Source organism: Puntigrus tetrazona, chromosome 22 (assembly GCF_018831695.1).
Source record: "Puntigrus tetrazona isolate hp1 chromosome 22, ASM1883169v1, whole genome shotgun sequence".
Lineage (NCBI taxonomy): Eukaryota > Metazoa > Chordata > Actinopteri > Cypriniformes > Cyprinidae > Puntigrus > Puntigrus tetrazona.
In genome coordinates, this window is record NC_056720.1 from 13239444 (window position 1) to 13257934 (window position 18491).

Consider the following 18491-nt stretch of genomic DNA (forward strand, 5'->3'; position numbering starts at 1 on the left):
GAAATCACAGATATGCATAATACCAGAGGAGACTCCTTATCTGAGACACCTAAAGTTGCAACAGAGACGCCTAAGATCATTACAGAAGCTGATGGCATGACAGAGACAACTTATGTCATATCTCAAGCACCTAAAGTGGAGACAAGTGTATCTGTCACAAAGACACTTGAGGTTATATCTCAGTCACCTTTGCCAATATCTGAACTTTCAGAAGTGCCTGAGACAGTACCTGAAACACCTGACATACATGTTGTCCAACCAGAACTTGCAGAAGACGACATTCCAACTCCTATCTTGAAAGTCGAGGATATGACGGTTGTACTAAATGACTTGACAACTACTATTCAAAAAACCTTCTCTACCACATTACAAAACTTGCCGCAGGATATCTCTAATGATATTTTAAATGAAAACAGCATGGTGAGCACACTGAATATATAATAGACAATTATTTAAGACATTTTTGTTAACTATACTGTATATTTTAACTCTGTAAGTGTGAATTCCTTTTAAACATTTCTTAATGGTTTTCTTTCTTTCTTTCTTTTTTCCCATATATATAGATTGGAAATGAAATCGATGACTTTATGGTCCGACCAGTACATCCTGGTGATCATATTGTGGAGCTGAGTATTAAGATAAGAGGTGAAAGTTATGATGACGCTCTGAGAGATCCATCTAGTTACTACTATCAACATCTATCCGAACTGTTTATCGATAAGGTAAGCAGCATATATATATATATATATATATATATATATATATATATATATATATATATATATATATATATATATATATATATATAATTTACAAATTAATAATCTTTTATTATTTTATTTTATTTTTGTCTTTTTTCCTTTATGAAGATTGAAGAAGTTTTTAAACGGCTCCCAGGTTTTAAGAAAATATTTGTCCTTGAGTTCAGGTATGATTTATATGCTAATATATGAATATATGAATACGCATACAGATAAAATAGCAAAAGAAAAAAATCTGAGTAGCAAAAGAATATATGTTGGTATCTAAATGACATTCTTTTTTTGTTATAAAATATCCCAGGCCACAGAAGGACATTGAAGGGTAAGCATCGTAAAGCTTATTTAGTTCTAACTCTGGATCTAAATGCATTGCTTTTACAAATTTAAAATTACAGCTAACCACATCTTAAATGGAAGGAAATAGATATTAATGTAATTTGGGCTATCACTACTAATATATCTGCAATGTTTCACCCAAGCCTGATAAATCCATCTCCCCACCCTGCCATATCACACAGCTGCATGACCCATATCTCCTCCAAAACATCTAATAAGAAATTCATGTGCCTGAATTTTCCACCCACCATATGTAGTGTTTTATAGAGCATTGCTCTGAAATCACTTTCACACTGTTTTCTTGGTAAGGTCATGTGCTTGCTGCCTCATTAGCCTTGCAAAATTAATGGACTCAAATGATGGTCTTTAATGTTGTATCAGTGGGCTACTTTGGCCAGTTGCCACCATAATTGTGATAAGTCTATGTGCTAAATGTCCAGTTAGAAAGCATGATGGGACTGAATCCTAATGATCTCTGCTCTCAAGGCAATGTATCGTGTCAATGTTTCCTGTGGTTTATCAGCGAGGCCTTGGATAACCCACACAATGGATAACTGCATATTGTGAGCTTTATGAGGCCCCTTAAACCAACAGAGATGTTCTCACTTAAAGCCGTTTAAAACTAATTAGCATTTCTGGTGTGCCAAAGAAATTGAATCCTCATGGAGGTTTTATCTGTCATAGGAGAGAAAATTGATCTGGTCGTAAACGCACTAGGTTTTCAAACCCTCATAGAAAATTATGTGGCAAAAAAATCTAGGTCAGCTTTCTTCACTCCCAATTCTCTCTTTTTTTTTTTTTTCCCTAGTAACCAACAGCTGGTTGCTGTATATTCCATAACAAATGGTTGCTAGCTACTAAAAAAACTGAAAACAGCTTAAACCAATGTCTCCTAGCCTGTCCATGGTGGTTAATCATTACTTGTCAGCTGGTTAGACTGGGACACCAGGTGGCTGATGAGTTAAACCAGCTTAACCAGACCAGCTTCCTCCACCAACCTTAGGCCATTTAGTGTAAGCTGCCCTCTCTGAATTTATTTCACTAGAATTTGCCACTGGGCATAAGAAGTATGTAAACAAACAAAAACAGATAGCAGGGTTCAACATGGAAATGCCCTGCTGTATTGTATTTGAGTCATTTCATACATAGCAGCTCCAGTCTTGATGCCAGTTTATAGCCAATGAGGACTTTGACCATGCATAGTATGTTTTGTTTTTGTTTTGTTTTTTACCTCAAATAGTCACCTTTTTCTTTGCATTCCTCAGAGGCCTGGCTGTAGTAGTACACTACGCTGTGGTTCTTGAGGGCGATGGTGCAGGAATAAGTAATGAGACCATGGATTACATAAACCTACATTCAAACATGGTTGAGAACTCCTTCACAGACCCTGATGAGCTACCTACTGTGGTGTACACCATCACAGACTTCCGAAACTACATCACTCAAGCCCTCCAGAAGGAGAATTTCATCAGAAACACTACTCTGGAAGTGGACCCTGATTCTTTGCAGCTGGAAAATGGTAAGACATTCTCTAAGAAGTAGAGACGCGTTGTGGATCCATTATAGGGAACCCAAGACACCAGGGTGTTGAGTTGAGTGCTTCATACTGATGTTTCTTATAAACATTCAGGTTCAAGTTTGTGTTCTGTCACAATGGTAAATTGCAAACTGTAGCTGAATGAACCCGAAATACAGTATGTTGACAATGGTGGCATATCCTCTTACACTTCTTGGCTGTATGTGGTTTTAACAGAAGCAAGAGCCTTCATGGTTCTTATCTCTGGTTTTGGCAGACTAATATTGCAATACTCAGAGCCAATCTCTTGAAGAGACGCCAGTATGGGTATGAACTGTGCTTAAGCAATTTTAAATATAATTTGATATGATTTGTCTCTGTTTTGGCTTCACAGTGGAGACACTGGAGTCTTCCAAACCAACCAGCAGACCGCTTGACTCCAATGACATGATGGTGAGTCAATGGTCATTGGCAGGACCACCCAGTAAATGGGTAACCACGACTGTCCAGTCCAGAATCCCTATCCAGAACTCCAGTTTAGGATTCAGTCTTTTTTCACCTCATTTCAGTGCAATTACTCTCAAGTGTGAATGTGAATCCTTCCAAAGCTGTTAAATGAAAAATGAGTCACACTAATGGCAATCACATGTAGGTTTTTGTTGTTACATGATAAGAAAGATTACCTTGCACATAAAATGGGTTTTCATGGCATGTCATTAAAACAGATTATAGCACAGCTATGGGATAATACAGCAGGTCTGTAAAACTATTCAAGTCAATTTTCCAGCTCAAGTATTCTCTAGACACAAGTAAGCATGCTATTTTATTAAAATTGTTTAGCTCAGGCACTATGAAATATTGAAAAGAATCTGTTTTTAATCTCAGTGTGACATATATTTATTGCAGAGGCCAAGCAACTTTCTTCACAGTCTGTAGTCTAATTAGAAAGACACATTGGATACCAAACATGGCAATAATCTTAGAATTTACTCTTGGTTTTTCCTCTTATATTTGACAAAACCAGGCACTTCTTTCAATAACATTATTAAGTAGATTTACGGTCTTGTTTTGGCTGATGCATTATGTCCATGTCTTTATCTGAAAACGCATTCTCTTTCACAGGTAATAGTGTGCTTGCCTCCGAAGACACATGTTAGTTATTTAAAGTTGAGTTAGCTTTTGATGCAAATTATAAACCCACTACTACTGTAGGGTGCATGAAACTAGTTCTATAGGAAAGTCAGCACAATAATTTGTCCCACATTAAATGGTCAATGGATCTAATTCAAAAAATAGGAGCATAACTAATTTCTGTGTAAATTATTCGTGAAACCATTCTTATGTAAATTGTCGCACTGAATTAAAAGAGATGGTTTACGTAAGAGTGGTTTCGCGAATGATTTACACAGAAATTTGTGCTGCTCGTGTTTCATGAATGAGGCCAGTGTGTGCAACTGATGGTGATCTAGTTCCAGTAGCACCTCACTCATTACTTGCACAAAAATAAAATGGTGTGAATAACTCATGAATGTATATAAAACCAGTTGTTATATACACAACATGACATATTCCAAATCTGTGTGAAGGTTAATTGTTGATTTCTGGTGTATGGAACAGTTAAACTCTCTTCTGATCAAATATGCATTAATCAATAACCCAACCCAACCAAATCCTCAGTATGGTGTGAAGATCATGTGCATGTGTTTTTTTTTTTATATGTCTATGCTATTATCCCACTGACATTTCCTTGGAAAAAAGATGTATTTCCAGTGTAATTCACAGAGAAGTTGAAGGAAAAAGTCTTCCACTCTCACCATAAGTGTACTTTTTTTTTCTATTTTTGATTGCCAAATGGTGGACATACTTTATACCAGCTGAAACATTCGAACATTCAAAGGAGTCAATATGGAAATCAATATCTTTTTGTCAGCAATTTTTGTGGATTTTAAGCATTTAAGCATTATTTCTCCAAAATAATTTAAGTCAATAGTACTAACCATGATTGTTTAATCATTAAATCCTAGGATAATGTTCTTGACTCTGAGAAGCCACCAGACGTTCCCAGGCAGGAATTATCCAACAATGACATCTTCATTACAAATAATGACTTCCTTGACCACATTCACACATTAGATCCCTTGATGGATGATCAAAACAAGGACACAAATGATGTAATCATCTTTGAGGAAAGTCCCACTCTGTCTCCCACAGATGTGTCTTTGAAGAATTTTGAAATCGAGCTTACCTCTAAATTTGAGACGTCAAGCAGTGCACCTGCTCCTGCAACAGAGAGTGAGTCTTACCTCTCATTAATTATTTCCCACCTAAAGGCAGTAATATGGTTCTAAATATTGTGTTCTTGTTTCAGATGATAGTATTCTTGAAGAGGAGGGATTCTTACAGACTGCAACTACAGTCAGTACTACCATAGGCACGATAACTGAAGTGGCCTTACCTTCGGAATCATCTCACAAATTAGAAGAGAACTCTCATGTGGAATCTCCTGATGTTGAGTTGACTACCCAGAGTGACATAATAGACCTGGGTTCAGGCTCAGGTTTCTCTGGGGATCATCTAGGTCCTGACATTTGGCCTTGGGAGTCTGGAATACCAGAAGTAGTCTTGAAGGAAGATGAGGTACATCAACCTCAGGAAGACCAGGAATCTATAGAGAAACAGCTTGAGCCTCCCCACCAAGAGCTGACACCCAATGAGCCATTCCTGGACAGGGTTCTTGTCACACAAGACATTCGTACTCATCCTCACTACACAACAACTGACCAAGCTCCAGTTTTTTGGACAATGGAGACTTTGACTGTTGAGCTTTCCATGCAGACCCAAGTAGCCCCTGAACAATACGATGATTATTTTCCTGATGAATCTACCACTATGGTTACACATGTGACCAGTCATCCCTTGATACATGTCTATACCTCCGCAGAAACCCAAGATGTGGATGCATCAGAAAGCCCCGATTCAATTGTTTCACCTGCTGATAAGGACTATTCAGAACAACCTGTTACATCCATGGTGATCCCACCAAGCACAGCAGTAGCTATGGATGAACAAACTACTTCAACAGAAAACCAGCAGATTCAGGAAACACTGGCTTCTACAACAAACTTAAATGAAATGCCTTCAACCACGCAAATACCTGAAATCCCAGAAATTAATGCGGTTTCTGTGGAAGGTCCTACTACTTTTTCAGAAGCTGCTGAGCATCCTGTAACCAAAGGTGTCACAGAGTTACCTGCGCTTTTTTGGCCAGAGTTAGAAGGTTCAGATGAAGAAGTCAAGATTCTAGATGAGGAGATGAAAGGCATCAAACTTATCCCTACAGGAAGTCCAGTGACTAAACTGTCAGAGGAGGATTTAGCTGGGGATGAAATCTTGGTTGCAACAACATCTCCAACTACAATAGCTACTGAGGAACCAAGTGTAGATCATTCAGCTTCCCTGTCTCCTGAGAAGGACTCTCCATTCACTCGGATATCACATTCATCAATAGAGGAGACCGAACCTTTATCAGAATCAACTACAGCAGATCCTCTATCCACCCAACCATCTACTCATTCAGTTCTTCAAGAGATGACGTCAGAGACTCCAACTGATGGAATCCACACGTATGATGCAACTGTTGCAATGGAGCTTGCTTTTTCAGAGAATATTGTGGATGGAGACTCAACTGAAATATTTATGTCCACAAAGTCTGTCATTACAGATGTTTCAGAACATTCGGAGACCCTCAGTTCCACCACTGTACCATCATTTTATGAGCCAACATTTAAATCTACCAAACAAATAACTTCAGATGACTCGATACAAGAGCACACAGTTGGGTCAAGACCAGACAATACAGGCCTCAACCTACCTACCATACCAGTGAACTCTGATGCTGCTACTATGAAAGTTCCTTTTCCAGTAAACCCCAACATAACAGAGTTTGATGTTTCATTTGACATATTCCCATTTGATGGGCCAAGCCATGAAGAAAACGATGGTAGTGGATTTGCTCGTGGGACTGACTTGGCAAGTATTGCCTTGCCAGCCAGTCCTGGAAGGGCATTAATAGTGTTTTTCAGCCTCAGGGTCACCAACATGATGTTTTCTGATGATCTATTCAACAAGAGCTCTACAGAATACAAGGCTCTTGAGCAGCAATTTATGGAGCTGGTAAGATATATTTGTTAGTTTGTTAAACATGCTGTAAAGCAAAATCTGAGGTTACTCACAGGACAATGCCAGTTTAGATTTGTTGATGTTTGTTGTTGTAAAACATTAGGAGAGTTTGTTAGGGGCTTTGCATACTATCCGTTAACTCCATTAGCATAGTTGTCTTTATGAACACCAACTAATGAGATAATTGATGGAATTAGAAACTTCAGTCACCTTCTTTACTTCTATTATTGTAACTAGGTATGTGAGGCTCTGTATTACTGCTAATTGGAATATGCTTTAATTATTTTTTTGTAGCTTGTACCATATCTACAGTCCAACCTCAGCAATTTTCAGAATTTAGAGATCTTGAACTTCAGGAATGGCAGCATTGTGGTAAACAGCAGGATGAAGTTTGTCAAGCCAGTTCCCCATGGTGTGACAACAGCAGTTTACCTTATCCTGGAGGATTTCTGCAATACAGCTTACCAAACTATGAATCTGGCAATAGACAAATATTCACTGGATGTTGAATCAGGTAACTCACAGAATTTACATACACACACAAAACACACTGGGAAAAACAAACTGGGGTTAGCTAAAATGAAAACACAAGTAAAATTTTGGCACCGCTTATGACCAAAAATGTTCACTAAATATTATTTGATTCTTTAAAAGACAGAATGCCTGCCATATTATGCATTTGCTGCCAATTCAAAGTTGTTTTAAATCCTAAAATTACTAGCACTAGTCACAACTGGGATTTAGGACTATTTGTTATATACTTTCACAGTTGTGCACCGCTTATGTTTCATTTGTCATATTTAAATCCAAAATGGAGGAATAACAACTGTTTTGTTCTACTGTTTATTGCATTTTATGTGTGCTACACAGGGAGGCTGTGTGACTCATATATGTTACATGAGCCAGACTACAACTGGCAAGGAAACATTTCTTCAATTGATACTAGTACTAAAAGGCTGCTGAAGAATTTTAAGTGAACAGGTATTAAACTAGATGAAAAATATCATAGATATTACTTGAGGGCCAGAGTATCAGAAGGGTTGTGCATTTTGTTGGCACACCTCCAAAATGGTATACTGTATCTCTGGCATTTTAAGCAATATTTAGCAGGCTTCTTCTATGCTAGAGGACACAAGGTTAGGCTTATTCCAGTCTGGCTTTGGAAAACATTAGGCCTTGTTAGGATGAGTGATAAGAGGTTGATTCTGTACTGCAGACAGATTAGAGGTGATTTATTCTAGTGAGACATGCAGAGCTCAACGCGTCAGGCAAATGAGTCATATTTGTTTGTGTCCCTTTGTAAATTCTCTCTGAGCTCCTTTGTCAACACACATCTCTAATGACCAACTGCTGATGCCTTTGAAATCAGAAAATTATCTTTGTTTTGACTCCAAATTTGTAATAAATTGTAATAATGCTTATTGCAGCAAAAGCAAACAGCAAACTTTATCACATTTATCAAGTGACATCCAAACTTTTAATGTCAGTGTATGAATAATGTCAGAATAATCAATGACATGATGTTTTCATTTGGATATTTGTTTGGATTATATTTCAAAAAAGACAAAAATTCTAATCACATAAACAGTGACTTGAACAAAGCTCTTAGTCAGAACGATACAGCTGTTCGTGTTATCAAGAAAGAAAAGAAAAAGAAATGTGAATAGTTTGACAAAATGTAAATATTTATAGCAAAATTTATTTTCACAAAATAGCAATAACATACTCAACTGCTTTTTAACGTTTGAAAACATGAAAGGTTGTAAAATGCAACTTAATAAATGCCAATATTGAGTAAAAAAAATCATGATTTTTGTAAAAAATCAAATAAATGAATAGATATTATAAAATAATATGTTGAAACATTGGCAACACTTTAGTCCAAGGTGTCCTTTTTACATGTTACATGTACTTGCTATTATAATACAGTAAAGTATCCATAATTGCATGCAAGCAACACTAAGCCAAACCCTAAACCTAATCCTACAATATGTACAAGTAGTTAATTAATATTATTCATTACCTAAATGTATAATTACACTATAACAAAGTGTAACCAAAACATTATAGTACTATTATACTTACTATTAATATTACTAGATTTTATTGTAATGTTTTCTGTTCACTGTGAGAGTATATATATATATATATATATATATATATATATATATATATATATATATATATATATATATATATATATTTTATAATATGTCTTTTTCTTTCTGGTAGGTGACCAGGCTGATCCATGTAAGTTCCAAGCGTGTAATGAGTTCTCCAAGTGTTTAGTCAACCGCTGGTCTGGCGAGGCAGAGTGCGTTTGCAATGCTGGTTATTTTAGTGTCGATGGTCTGCCATGTCAGAGTATCTGTGACATACAGGAAGACTTCTGCCAGAATGATGGGAAATGTGACATCATACCTGGCAAGGGCGCCATTTGCAGGTGTGTACTGTACAAAATCTCCTAAAGCAACAACATGGCCAAAAATGAAATTCACTCACCTTTGTTCTTAGGTGTCGAGTCGGTGAAAACTGGTGGTATCGAGGCGAACACTGTGAGGAATATGTGTCAGAACCACTAGTGGTTGGCATCGCCATTGCCTCGGTCGCTGGGTTCCTCCTCGTGGCTTCCGGTGTGATCTTTTTCCTCGCCAGAACTCTGCGAGACCAGTACGACACGGATGATTCAGAAGACCCTTTACGGTACACACTGTGCTTACAGCATAACAAACACGCTCTTAATGCTTCTAATAAATCACAAGATCATATTTTGTTTGGAAGAAATTAAAAAACTTATGTCTTGCTTTAAACTTAAGAACAAGCAGAACTCCTTGAGGCACTACAAATCTTAAAAAAAGTGGATGATTAATAACGGTTCAATTCATTTGAACGACTTCTGTGGTGCACATGTGAAGCCTAAATGGCCTTTTTAAAGCATTCTGTCAATGTTTTGAATGAACGCTGTAAATACAAGCACTCTGAAATGCGATTTGAGTTTCCTCTAAGGCCCCAAAAGAAAAATAATGGTGCAACTCGTTAAATGACATTTGGTTTCCTCACCTGGTTGAAAAGGAACCAAATATTCTCAGCTGTGATTGTGTTTGAAAGCACTGCAATCTGGAACGTACATATGGAGCGCACTGCAATATTTTATGGCCCAGACGTGTATATTTTGTTTTTATGACCTTGTACGAATAAGCCGGAACACACAATATGTTCTCTTTGGTTGTTATGAAACAAATGCTCTGGGCAAAATGAAACAAAGGCATGGGTAGGTTGGATCAATTATAATTTTTGGACACGTTGTTCCTTTCAAAGGATTTCTTTTTTTTTTTTTTACACATTTTGTATCTGATACATCTTAATGATAGCATAGATGGCAATTTTTTATATCTGTCAGTTCCAGATAACATAAAGCGTGCACAAGAAGTAATTGAAAATATTATTGTATAATTAGCATGGAATATATAACGATTTAAGTTACATAATCAAAAAAGCAAACGCACAATTATTTATTCATCATTTTATAGATGTAGAGTTAAAAAAGAATTGTTGAATTTTATGTAGAATTGTTAAATCACCATTTTGTTCGGGCGCAAGGGATTATGAGCGCATGTGATGTCGTAATTACAATTTGTCGACTTGCAAGTACGAACGTCTTAGAGGTCATAAACACAGGCGACTCTGACTAAATTAGTACAATATCAGAACAAATTTCAATTTCAGTTTAATAAAACATATTGTGATGGTCAAACGTTAATGGATCGTGTAAATTTCAGATCTGACTTCATGTGGCACTAAAAATGATCATGCAAAAACTCAAGTAATACGTGAAATTATTACATTTCAATAAACACAAAAATACTTGAATAATTGATTTATTTTGCATCTAAACTTTGTCTGTAAACATAAACACGACAGACTTAAACCTGTTTGCTTCACCAGCACTAGGGCAAACAGGGAAATCCTGGCAGACGTAAGATGACGTAACGTCTATCCAAGGGATCTATCAGTGATCCTGATCAACAGGTTATAGAGGAATGAATGCTGGGATGTCAGAACACTGAGCCGCTCTCACTCGGCCAGAGATAATCCACTCACTTTTTCCGTGGCTCCACTATCTGACCCTTGGGCAGATATAAATAGGTGGGAAGATCTGCTACTTTTACGAACTCATGCCAAGGGCATGTTTGATCCCAGATACAATCCATTTATTAGGGTCAGTTATTATTTTTTTTGGACACGATTCGAACCTGCGTTTCCCAAATAAGCACCAAGGCTCATTTTTTTTCTAACGTGTTAATGTCGCAATCCATAATCTGAGTTTCATTTCCTGACATTTTTTTCCACAGATATTCAGAGAATGTTCCATCTCTAGAAAGAGCCACTAAGTACAACCCCATGTTTGAAAGTGAAGCAACTACAGGCTATAATCAGTACTACCGCCGTTACCCAGATGGCCCTGCGTATAGCACTGGCAGTGCTGAGACCTCCACGGACTTCAGCAGCGAGGAAATACGACACATTTACGAGAACAGTGAACTTACGAAAGAGGTAATGATGTGTTGGCCTGCAAGTTAATAGACCTAAACAGGTATAATATTTGGTTCGACATGCTAAAACGTATGTGGTATGGAAGCAAGCTAATGTCATGTGGTATGTTGTAGCTTGTTGTTGATAGTTTAGTTGACAAAAAGATGATCTTTGTGCTAAAAAATATGGATTTTTGAAAGTCATGCGAGCAGTGCAGCAAATGTTATATCAAAAACAAAGCTAATAAAAGTGCGTTAAATTAAATCTATTATGAATTGAATGATAAACCGTGACAACTTTACATGGTGATGATTTTGCATGAATTGAAAATAAAAATGAATTGAAAAAACTTTAATCCTATCAAATAGGGAGTAAGTAGATTGTACTTTTTTTTCCCCCCAAAATGAAGCCAATAATAAACAGACTGTATAGACTATGAATTAGAAAACATAACAGTTTACACATTTTAGTTTGAATTTGTGTTATTTGTATATGAACGTATGATATTTAGAAAAAGTCATAAGGGTTTACCCCTAAGTCTTACCATCAAATGAGGCATAAGTAGATCAAGCGTGAAAGAAATGAACATTAAAATCAAAATAGTTACAAATGCCATGAGAGTGTGCTCTTAATTACACAAATAACCAGGTGCTCGTGGTACACATTGTCCGTAGAAATGTGCAGCTGTGTGTGTTCACGCAAGTGGTCTGCAGCATTACTTAGTATTTTAATAGCGTTCACTGGGCCACATGTTTGCATAGAATATTCCTCAAAAACTTTCCTAAAAACTCTCCATGTCCTTCAACTAAAGCACTGTTCCTTGTAGCAATGAAACTGTCATAGTCTGCTTGACTGATATATGCTCTCAATGGATAATATTCTGGCAACTCTGAACAATGGAGAATTGTAAAGCATGTCCTCTTTGGAAAACAATACTTGATGGGCAGATAAATCATATTTCTTATGTAACAGAACTGAATGCACTAAAGAGTTTAAGAGGCTAAATGATTTTATTCACTTGTTTCTTCAATCCATTAAACACATTGTGCAAAGTTAATAGGGAGGAACTACTATTGACTTAACTAATAACTGATTCATATTACAGAAATGTTATTTATGTAAAACTATGTAAAATGCAGCAATATTTTAAATATATATTATACATCTATCTATCTATCTATCTATCTATGATGTGAAAGTGCCCGTAATTGAAGAAATCCTTCATAAGGTTCTGTGTCTCACCTTTGCTATTGGTTTAAAGTGATATAGTTGGTCTAGGCGTCTAGAAGTAAAATAAGGGCTAGGGCAAAGAGGTCACTTTCTTTTGTTATATAACTGTCTTCTTCTCCCTCTTTCACCTTCCTGCTCTCACAACAGGAAATCCAGGACCGTATTCGAATTATCGAGCTGTATGCCAAGGACCGCCAGTTTGCAGATTTTGTCCGACAACACCAAGTGTAAGTGTTTGTACTAACACAAACTGATGATAATAGACCCGACACACACCATCAGAATGTTCTGGTTCGTGTATAACCTAAACTCAGTTAGACAGCATCTGTGAAAATTGTCGATGACCACGGAAAATAACTTTGGCTCGTCCTTCGGTTGTAAAAAGAAGCGAAACATGCATTTACACTTGCGCTCGTACAAAGAAAGTGTACAGGACAAGACATTTGCGCGGGATAAACAATTTACATTTTCAATAGCACATTTCTATGCGGGAGATTTCATTTTTTAACAACAATACGAGCCGCACTTCCCTTAGAAATGTCTTGCCCCATAGACTCATTGTAAGTGTGCTACTATAAACACCATTTTTGTTTGTTTTTAAAAACCGGCGGACGAGTCAGAATTGCTTTAGGTGGCAATCGTCTGCATATCACAGATGCTGCAGACGGAGCTTAACTTGTTTTGAACCCAGCACTGTTCTTTAACATGCAGTGTGGCAGCCAGTAAAAGGCCTGAGCCAAATAACAGACTGCAAAACCACTAAATGCATCAGTTACTGGAAAGCGAACTTCCCTTGTACTTCTGTAAAGCATGACCTCAGCTGCACATAAACGTAAATCAATAAATTCTATAGAAGAGGGGTCAGCAACCTTAGGCACACATGCCATTGCTGGAGGGGAAACCACTGGCAGGGAAGCAAAAATAGCTATCTATCTATTTATCTATCTGTTCGTCTGTCTGTCTATATATATATATCTGTCCTATATATCCTTCCACCCCTTCATCTATCTCTAATCCAAAACACTTAAAAGATTTCATTTCAAAATGCCACATCGCGTCAAAAAGATTGGAAAAATTTTACATTGCAGCACTGGCAAAAATATGTGACACAAAGTGGTGTAAAGTGACAAAAATGATCACTGACAGGTTCATATGATGTTAAAATGTATTAAGACAGTTTTAAAAACTTAAATCTGGTGCCACTGCTTGCATCCAAAAGCAATATTTAATACTATATTGAAAAATAATTTTCATGCCGTTGTAGAGCACCTATTTGTTTTTTTTGTATCATGAAGAAATGTCTTTTTGAGACAGTCCATTTCTGGATATGAATTGAACTCTTTGTGCAATGGTAGTTAATACGTCTTCAAAAGAGCTCAATGTTCTGCGCTACAATAGCATGGCAAGACAAATCCAGACAGCAGGCCATTCGTGGGTGTTCTACCTGTGCCAGGTGGCGTATAGAGTTCCAGACAGGTGGAGAGTACCAGACTGAAAAATGAACGCTGGGGCTGAGTAATGGTTAACTGTCATACCAGCTGCGAGCACAGGGCAGATCGTTCACTGGAGTTTGGAGCCAGGCCACACACACTCAGGATGTGTTCCAAAATCTAGTGAGCTGCCTACGTAGTAGGCATTTTAAGTCTTTGTAGGTTACCTACTGACGTGAGGGCAAATCCAGTTGGTAAGCAACCTAAATCTACTGCGTTCCTTTTGCCAGACTCTATGGCAGCAACACGCTCAGTAAAAAAACCCCAGAAAATTCCATCCAAGATGGCAAGAGAGGAAGAGAAATTCAGTATCAATAAAAATAGTTACCGTTTTACTCAAAGCATTTCTAAACTAGTATTATTTAGTATCAGACATTAGAATTTGCCCTTAGAAGGTTCCATTTACTTAGTATGCCTTTTATTTAGGCCCGTAGACAGCAAGGCGGCCTACTAGGTTTTGGAACACAGCCTGATCGAGACTAACACATGGAAACACAAGTATACGCATATATAAATGTAAAATAGATCACATAATACATTTCTGAAAGCAAACCAAGAACATTCTTTGGTTCTTAGACTCAAGCCTGGCAGAAAAGTTTAAGTCCAGAGTTCAATTCAAGCCGTCAGTCAAGACAGAAACAGCTGACGATCTTATTTGATTGATTTGATTGACATTAAAACCTGCTTTCCTCAAGCAGGAAAGGCTGTCATTGTAATGAGTGAAGTTTTATCGGTTTGTATTCATCTGCATACTTTTTATGCTGTACATCTTTATTTTAGGGCACTTGACGCTAGACGAGAGAGCTCTTCCAATTAACAGCCACTAAACCCAAGGTAATTTTTCCACAGCCTTATACGAAAAGCATTTGAGATACAAAATAAATGTAATGTGCACCAGTAGATTACCTAGACGTTAAATGTAATTCTGGTCATCTTTTGCTCAACAGACACTTGCCTTTTTTCTTAAATGCAAGAAGAGGTCCTCTTCTGCCATGGTGGACTTTGCAGGGAGATAATTTGTGAAGATGTAAATGGACTTTGGATTTGAATTGTTTGTGAATGAGTGTGCAATGCGATGGATTGAAAGATTGTGATCTAATGTAGGAAAACTATGTATTTGTGATTATGTTTACTGTTTTTACTGATGGGCTGATTTATTGTTGCATTGTCAAGGCCATGTACATAAATACGTATAACTGACACATATCTGTATCATCTGACCTACACAAACTAATGCAACTATACGTCTGGGTTCATGTTGGTTCTCTTTTTTAATGGAAAGCCTGTATTTATTTTTTTATGGTTTTTCATTTGTCAGTGCCTTCACCTTGATCGTTACTCTTCTTTTTATTTGCAACATGGGACATAATTAATTGTATCCTAAAACACGGACTGACTGAAGAGAGAACTTTTCGCAATAGTTATACTATTTTAAAAAACAAAACAGAAGTAGCTCAATATTTATATTTGCAACTTCAACATTTGGCCCTCATGGCTTTTTTTTTTCTTTGTCAACACAGCTAATTGACAAAGAATTTTCATTATACGACCTTTATTTTAACTTTCCGATGTTTCTTTTAGTAATGTGTTTTGTGTTTAGCAACTATCCTGCTGTTAATTTTTCTACTTTTGTAAAACACTTGCCACACACACAAGTGTATTAAAGTTATATAATCTAAATGTTAATGTCCATTATCACAACAGATTGTTCTATTTATGCATATTTTTAATATTATCGATTTCCACAATGATTTTCATGGTGGTCACAGCACAAGTTCTGTTTTACGAATAAAGAATAGTGCACACAGTTTTGATTTATTGTTTGATTTACAATTTGTGAACAAATTAAAAATCAATAAATAACTTTGTACATGCCGGAGATTACTTATACAAATAACTTCAGCTGTGTGCAAATTGCTTTACAAGTTGGATTAGAACAAATTTTATTTGCAGTGAAGGTTCCGAGATTTAATTAGCTTTTGTTAAGTAATTATTTATTTTCATTTTCTATGAAAAGCTTTTTTAGGTACTGTGATTCTTTGTCAGATTAACCTCTGCACTATGTTCAGGTACTTAAGATAACGTTTGCGTATTTGGCTAAACTCTTACCACTACTTAGCATCTGCCAAAAGCTTACTCAATGACAAATTACCTTAAATACACTTGGTCATGCTGAAGGAGACGGCTATCAACTACTTTGTCATCCAGCTGATACTTTTATCCAGTGGGATAAATCCAAGTCCTATTCTGAAGCAGTCTTAACCTTAGGTGGCATATCCACAGACTCCCCGCAGGTTAGGAAATTGCATTTTTGAAATCTTCTAGAAGTTGACTATTTCTCACTACACCACCTAAATAGCTAGGCTAGTTACTAATTACAAATTTTTAATTAGGTAAATATTAATAGCCATGCAAAACAAAACAAAACAAAACAAAACAAAACTATAGTACCCTTAGATCCAGACAGCATCTCCACCTACAACCTTTACACTGATGCATGTTGAACACAAAAAAAACAAGTTCTAATTGCAGGTCTATTCAGATTGTCAGACCTTACATGTTAATTCTAGACTGTTCCAACAAAACTTAGGCCAAGCCTACACTACAGGATTTTAAGCTAGATTTAGATCAATTAGTAATGATTCTCAGTATACCTGACAGCAGTAGGTGCATAAGAGACAAAAACCACCAAGTCCAAAACTGAAAAACAAAACCAGATCCTGCAAACTAACTATGCAGAAAAGTATCAAATTTATTTATAAACGACGCTTCGGTTGTGTGACCTTCACCAGGAATCTTTTAAATAAAAAAAACAAAACATGACAAAACAAAACAAAACAAAACAAAACAAAAAAAAACGTACATATTAACAACACTAAATGTTCAGAATACATTATAACATCACATTGAATAGAGCTTCGTCATTCACACTATTAGGTGCTAATGTATGAAGAGTAAAAATCCAGAAAAACTCACCTGTTGCTGTAAAAGCAATTCAATATCGCCACCTCTAGGTGGTACATTAACCCTTAAGATACCACAGAAATGTAAGGTAGAAACATTGATACTGTTTTGCATAGTTAGTGTGCAGGATTTGGTTTTGCTTTTCAAGTTCATCAGTGCAATCTTTACGTGTGAACTACTCAACAACACATCAGAGGCTCATAGATGCCAAAAAATATCTAGCTGCTATATTATCTGGACTGGTTTTATCACCTGTGGTAACAGGTGTCACAATGAGCTACAGTCAATGAGAAAGCAAGGCATGGGTTAAGGTCACCGGAACAAAAAAGGTAGCAACATGGCTTTAAGAAACGTGTAGACACAAAAAATACTAAAATTATTGCGCAAACAGCTTTCACGGCTAATTTCCTCCCGATGTCCATCTTCAAATGAACAACTTGTGTTTCACGTGTTGTTTCACATCATTCCTGTTCCACTTTTCACATGTGTTTTGTGAGAAGTCTGAACTAGGCCTTTCTGTAATTATCAAGTAATCCTGGTACTTGATTAGCAGATTCAGGTGTTTGTACAAATTTGGAACTGAATTGATTTGGCCCTACAGGAAAAGGGTTTGACAGCCCCACCTAAAACAACTTTGACTAGACTTAATATGGTGGCATTTTGGTGTCTTGTTCGAGGGTACAATGGTAACAGAATCCCCCAAAGGTACACAGATTTCCTCTGTTGGGAAGGTCCCCTTGATTACTCACATTTTGGGCAGTGTGATGCATGATGACATGTGCTAAATGCAACCTGGTTCACAGTGTCATCTCACCAAGCCAAGGTTATGCAATACTGGTTTGACCGTGACTGTGGAAAAAAGTAATTTCAGAACTTCCCTCGAATGCTCCAATTACTCCCTTTACTGAGATGAACTGGAAAGTCAAGGTCAAGAAGTGGATAAGTTTTCCTCAGACACCTTTTTATCTCCCATTATCTGTCTTTTTGTGCTGTCTAACCTTCTCTTCTTCCCTCACTCTGCCAACTCTTTTCAGACGTAGTCCAGAAGACTCTCTACAAGTGGCATCAATAAAACAAATCCCTATGCCAGTAACGGGCGTATAAGGTAACTCCGCCATGGAACAAGTGACTTAACCTTTGGATGTACAATGCCTGTGATGTGTGTCTCCTCGAGCTCAGCCCTTACAGATGGAGAAAAAGAGAAAGAGGGAATCTCCCGCTTCTCAAGAGGAGAGCCACTGTTATGTGGAAATGGTGAGGCAGCTTCCTTGGGATATCTTATGAGCCAACTCTCTGTCCTCATCCTTCATGAAAATCTTAAGTAACTCAGCTGTTGCGTGATTCTGGAAATATGGCAGGCTTTATGTTGCTGATCGGAGCCCTCACTCAGTGCTGGCCCCCGCCGGCAATTGCCTCCAGTGGATGAAATGCAAGAAATGTTGCCTGGACCTCCAAAACCACAACACGTTTACAGTGAGCCCC